Source organism: Castanea sativa, chromosome 12, assembly GCF_040712315.1.
Source record: "Castanea sativa cultivar Marrone di Chiusa Pesio chromosome 12, ASM4071231v1".
NCBI classification, from domain to species: domain Eukaryota; kingdom Viridiplantae; phylum Streptophyta; class Magnoliopsida; order Fagales; family Fagaceae; genus Castanea; species Castanea sativa.
Window position 1 is genome coordinate 40462330 of NC_134024.1, and position 6179 is coordinate 40468508.

Sequence of the window (6179 nt, forward strand, 5' to 3'; positions counted from 1 at the left end):
GGAACTTTGTATGATCGTTTTGTTTCCTCTGTTGCAGAGGGCTTTTAGTTGTTAATGCAATATCCTCTTTACCTAAAAAAAAAAAGTTCTTTTCTTTTCTTTTTTCCTTCTTCTTTTTTGGGCACGAAGTCTCACTACACTCCCAGATCTTTTGATAATTGCCGAATGTATAAACCTCATAGTTGTGATAAATGAAAATTTGTGAAATTTAAATTAAAATACCAAAAAAAACCCCCTTGAGAATGCATGTAACATGTGTGATGAGGTTAGTATTAAGTATATTTTATATTATTCCAATTGAAATATATTTGAAAATTATCCTTAGAGATTGAAATCATTACGAAAAACTATATTAATAGTAAACCCTTGTGTCAATATTCAAGTGGTGAGTTAATTGTTCTAAACTTGAAGGCTATAGGTTCAATTCATTATACTATTTTTCCATAGGGTTTTAGGAATATCTCATGAGAATGAAGTGAAATAGTCAGATAAAAAAATAGGTCACCAGTTCCTTAATAAAAAATAAAAATAAAAATAAAAAACAATAATTATAATATAAAGGATAGCTAGCTAGTAGGAGGCATGAGCTCTGCTCGTGACCCACTCCTCATTCCGAGAAAGTATTTGGTATCAAATAATATTATGTCAACGATATCAAAATCCAATAATAGCTCTATTATATATTTGCTATCAACGAGAAGATAGGTAATGTAATTTGACTCTTTCTTTTTTTATTAATGTTTCGAATAGCTCCTATATATACCATGAATTACATTATCAACAATACAATGTTTTGACTATAACATATGTTGTGTTAAACCCGCCCACATCATAAATTACCCATATAATGATAGGTAATTTATGATACTATAAACAGAGTAAGATTCCATGGTTTCATCTTTAATTTATTAAGGAATATTAAATGGGTTAAAATAAAATTATAGAATTTAAAGTAGAGAATATGATGATAAGGTTAAAATTGTTAAAATAAGAAGATTAAAAAGAAATCTCAAGTGCTGCAAAGTAGGAGAAAAAAAGGGATGATAGATGTTTTTTTTTTAAAAAAGAATAATACCAAACATAATTACAATAAGTTTATTTTGGAGAGATAAACATCTTAGGGAGACTACTTGAATAATTAATATAACATATAAGACACACTTTAACCCAAAAGGCCTAAGCCCAAATGAGTATGTGCTTATTATATTATATTAAGCACTCATTCTTCTCATCATTATTCAATGTGGGACTTTACTCACACTTGTATACCCAACAATCCCCCCCTCATGTGTGAGTCTCTACCTCTCTGTAGGCTTCAAGACCTCTCCATGGGTCATGAAAAAGTCCTACTCGCTCCCCTTTACCTAATGAGCTTTTTCCTTCACTAGTGCATCATCCATGGGCCTTCATGTGTCAACGCCACACGTCTTTTATCCTCCATAGGAACCTTACACCTTATCGTTGTTTAGCACAATTGGAAATAATACTCATTTGTTGGGATTTTTTAAAGATCGTTTGTGTGGTCTTTATGGGCTTGCTTGGTGCGATATACCCGGCCTAGTCCATTTGCGAAAGGACTTCAAGTACACACACCTCGTTCCCACTCTAAATTAGGATCAAGGTTGTCAAAGCATAGGGAAGGGTTTTTTGTATAGGCTCAATCAAATAAGTCTCTCTTTAAATAGTTTGCTTAGTATTAGGTCAAGAAGTAACATTAGAGAAATCAAGCTTGAGAAGACTCACTCGAGCGAAATTCTTACAGGCAAACCCTCACTTGACATTCTTTTGACCCAATTTTAAACAAGTTTGCTCAATTGTGATTTCAATAAGAAGTTAACTATATTTGCTAGTCTTTGATCTCTTTGATGCTCTAGGTATGGGATCCAGTTTCTTTTTGTAAAAATAGAGGTGTATGTCCGTGGCTGGTTGTTTCAGCTGGGCTGTTAAAGATTATAAAGTTGTAATTTACAACTATTTTGTGTTGACTTTAATTTCGTGCCAAATTTGATTGTAATTTTGCTCAATCTTTTGTACCCTGTATTTTTTGTGGGATTTATTTGTAAGGATTGTGTGTGAGAGAGAGAGTGTGAAAACTCAAGGCATCTATTGAAGACAAAAGGAGTTTTCGCGGGTAACTCGCGACTAGCCATCCCACGAAGTGATGCATGTGCCCAGCACATGACTGGAATGCGAAGGGTCATGACAGATGGTGACAGCTGGTTTTCGCGAGTGTCTCGCGGGTAAGGCCTTCCCGCGAGATACCTGCGAAACAGTCTGTTTTGCTATTTTATTCTATCTGCTCCACTACATCCTCATACACACTATATATACCATCATTAACCACATATTGCGTAGAGAGCTTTTCAGAGAGAAAACCCTAGCCTCAAACCCTTGAGAGTGTGAGATTGTTATACCCACAATTCTCTACACCATCCATTGTGGTTTTCCTCTACTCCTACCTCTTCATTTCCAAATTCTTGAGAGGTTGATAACCCAAATACTTACCACACCCATACTGAGTGTCTAGTGAGGTTTTGGTGCTGCTAGGAAGTATTGGAAGAAGCCAACTTTGGTGGATGCAGTCGGGCGCATTGCGGGATCCGGAAAGCTAGACAAGACATGGTTCCGAGAAGCCTTGTTGGAGTAGGAGTTTGGAGGGCTTAGGTGCACTGGGTAGACTAGGCTTGGAGGGTTTCATGCTATTCGTGTATTCCAACTTATTGTCTAGTGGATTGATTTACCGCTTGGAGGGCGGCAGAGAGGTTTTTCGTCGAGTTCTTCGGTTTCCTCTTCGATAACATATCGACGTGTTATCTTATGTTTGCATCTCTCTTCCCTACTCTTTTAGCTTTCATTTTACTGTTATGATTTGTTGAATATGGCTTAGAGTAGTTGTTTTGTTTGTTCGCTCGTATTTACTCTATTCCGCACTTAGTTTAAGTTAGAGTAAAATCAATCGAGCCGTAATTTATTAATTTGGGGTCTAAATAGCTCTTGTGTTTTTAACACAAATCCGAGTGTTCAAAGATTCTTTGACAACAACTTTGTTGGCTTTCTATGAAGGATTGTTGAAGATTCCAGCTTTGGGGTTTCTCTCTGTCAGTATTCTTAGAAGCAACAAAGAGGTGGCAGAGTTACCTAATAGAGAGACAATGGTGAAGGACATTCAGCAATTTACAATTTTTTGGGATTGACAGGTAGACGCACTTTTTGGCAAAGCCTTGATCTCTAGTAACCATTGCCCCTAAGTCTTTATAAACATTAGCTTGGATAATAGACATAACTCCTAATCTTGTAATCTTTTCTTCTTCCGCTGTTTTGGTTCCTTTGTTTCAATGTACCAAAAAAAGAATGGCAAAAAAATTTATTGTCTTTTCCTATGTTCCATTTAAAATTGTGCTTCTGGTTTGTCCTCATTTTAGAAGTCCATAGGCGCAAGCTGATTAGTTAAGGCATGACAGATTGACAGGTAATTTAAAATGAATAAACTATAATTCTAGTTCTTATATTTTTCCTTCTTGTCTCGTTTACATATATTTTGATTTGCTTTAATTTAAAGTATGAAAATTGGGTTTTACTTGTTTGGAACTATTAAATTGACTTTCTTGTTTCTTCTTGGCATCAAGAAATCTAGTTTGATTAGATCTGTCTGTTAGAATTGATTTCATTCAGCCTTACTCGATTCAGGCATGAATCAAGAGCTGGCGGAAGGGTATCAGTGGCAATTTATAAAACCTAAATGTACTTCTCACTGATGCAAGTCTCTATTTTATGGTCTATTTGGACTTGTAGGAACATGGCAACAATGAAGGGAGATCCTTTCCCTACCACTAATGTGGTAATGTATAGTAAAAGTTTGATTTCTGTGTGCAAGGTAGCTAACAGTTCAAAATAAAGGAAAGCCTCAACAGCAGAAAAATAAGTCCAAACCTGTGTAGGATTCTTAGAAGTAACAAAGACATGTAGAGCTGATGAAGGACATTCAGCAATTTATAAATGTTTGGATTCGGATAGGTAGACAGATCTCTTCTGGCAGAGCCTCAATCTCTAGCAACCATTGCTCCTAACTTCTTTATGAACATTAGCTTGGATAGCAGACAGTGGACTCCTAACCTTGTACTCTTTTATTCTAGTGTTGTTTCTTGTTCCTTTTTATCAATATACCCAAAAAAAAAAGTTTAATCATATGAATTGAGTGCTTTTGATGGAGAAAAAATCCGACTTACATAAACTATATTGCACAATGAAAATTAGTTGTCATGTTCAAATTGGTATTAAAATTTAAAAAAAAAAAAATCAAGCTGTTTGGAGAGAGCTAGTCCCATGTAGCAACTAGCAGTTAGTCCCATGTATCCTTTAGAACTTTGCTCCCAGCTGTCATTTTAGTCCCTCAAGGTTGTCTTCCTCTTTTTTTCTTTTTTCTCTTTTCTTCTTTTAAGATTCTTATGTAGTTGAATAACTTTCTGTCGTTGTTTACACTTTACACACTTTGTACCCCTACTTTGTTTAAATAATTGAGTTGTTGACTTTACTGGAAACACTATGCTAATATTAACAACTGAATGCTTGGCTCTAACATGATCATGATTATCGGGATCAATGAAAATATTCATTAAAATCATGTAGAAATACTAGATTATCTTGGTCTTTATCATTCAGGGTTCTTATTGATAAAACTCTCATAGAAGTTAGTGACAATAGTTTGTGGATGCATGATTTACTACAAAAAATAAGCAAGAACATAATATATCAAGAGTGCGCTATAAGAACCTAGAAAGCATAGTTTACTGTTGTTTGAGGACATTAACAAAATTCTTACAAAAAAATATGGTAAGATGTTATTTTGAAAACTTGAGCACATGCCCTTTTATATTATTCAATAGACTTGGAATGATTTTGGTAATCCTACACTTTGCAACCCGCCAATCCCTTTTGTTCATGATTATGAACATAAGCAATTCAAGGATAGTCACTACAAAAAAACTGGCCAATTGCGGCAGGTGCGAAAACTGCCGCTATAGGCCGCCTATTGCGGCGCTTTTTCGGCCCACCGCTGTACATGAGATCTATTGCGGCGGGTCAATGGCCCGCCGCAATAGACCTAGTATATTGCGGCATACTATTGCGGCAGGCCAGTGACCCGCCGTAATAGACCTGCTTTAGTGGCCTTCGGCTTAGATATAGTGGCGGGTCAATGACCCGCCGCAATAGACCCTGAAATTGCAGCGGGCCTATTGCGGCGGGTGTAAAAACTGCCGCTATATGTCGCCTATTGCGGCACATTTTTGGCCCACCGCAGTAGATGAGATCTATTGCGGCGTTTTTTGTGACCGCCGCTATAGGTAAGGTTTTTGTATAAAATCAGGTTTTTGTATAAAATCAAGTTTTTGTAGTTTACAATAACGCATAAAAGATGAATATAAAGATCATATGGTAAATTACATCCGATTGGCATGCATGTTAAGAACATATAGAAAATGCGATCCAACGGTTTGATTTTCAAAATATGAATTCAACAATAAGTTATTGGTTGGTGTAACATTTTTTAGAGTTACATCAAGCGTAACTTGAACCCAACCCTATATTTCGTAATTCGATGTGAATTTTGACAAATCTACCGTTAGATTACATTATATTCATATAGTTTTCATGCTTAAAAAATTTCAAAGTGATCAAGAATTAATAGTCATGTCATCAACCAATTGTTTAAATTCAAGTTTTTGTAATTGAAAATAACGCATAAAGGATGAGTTTAAAGATCAAATGGTAAATTACATCCGATTGGCATCAAAATTGGCATGCATGTTAAGAACATATAGAAAATGAGATCTAACGGTTGGATTTTCAGAATATGAATTCAACAATAAGCTATTGGTTGGTGTAACATTTTTTAGAGTTACATCAAGCATAACTTGAACCCAACCCTATATTTCGTAATTCGATTTGAATTTTGACAAATCTACCGTCAGATTACATTATTTTCATATAGTTTTCATGCTTAAAAAATTTCAAGGTGATCAAAGATTAATAGTCATGTCATCAATCAATTGTTTAAATTCAAGTTTTTGTAATTGAAAATAATGCATAAAGGATGAGTTTTAAGATCAAATGGTAAATTACATCCGATTGGCATAAAAATTGGTATGCATGTTAAGAACATATAGAAAATGTGATCCAAC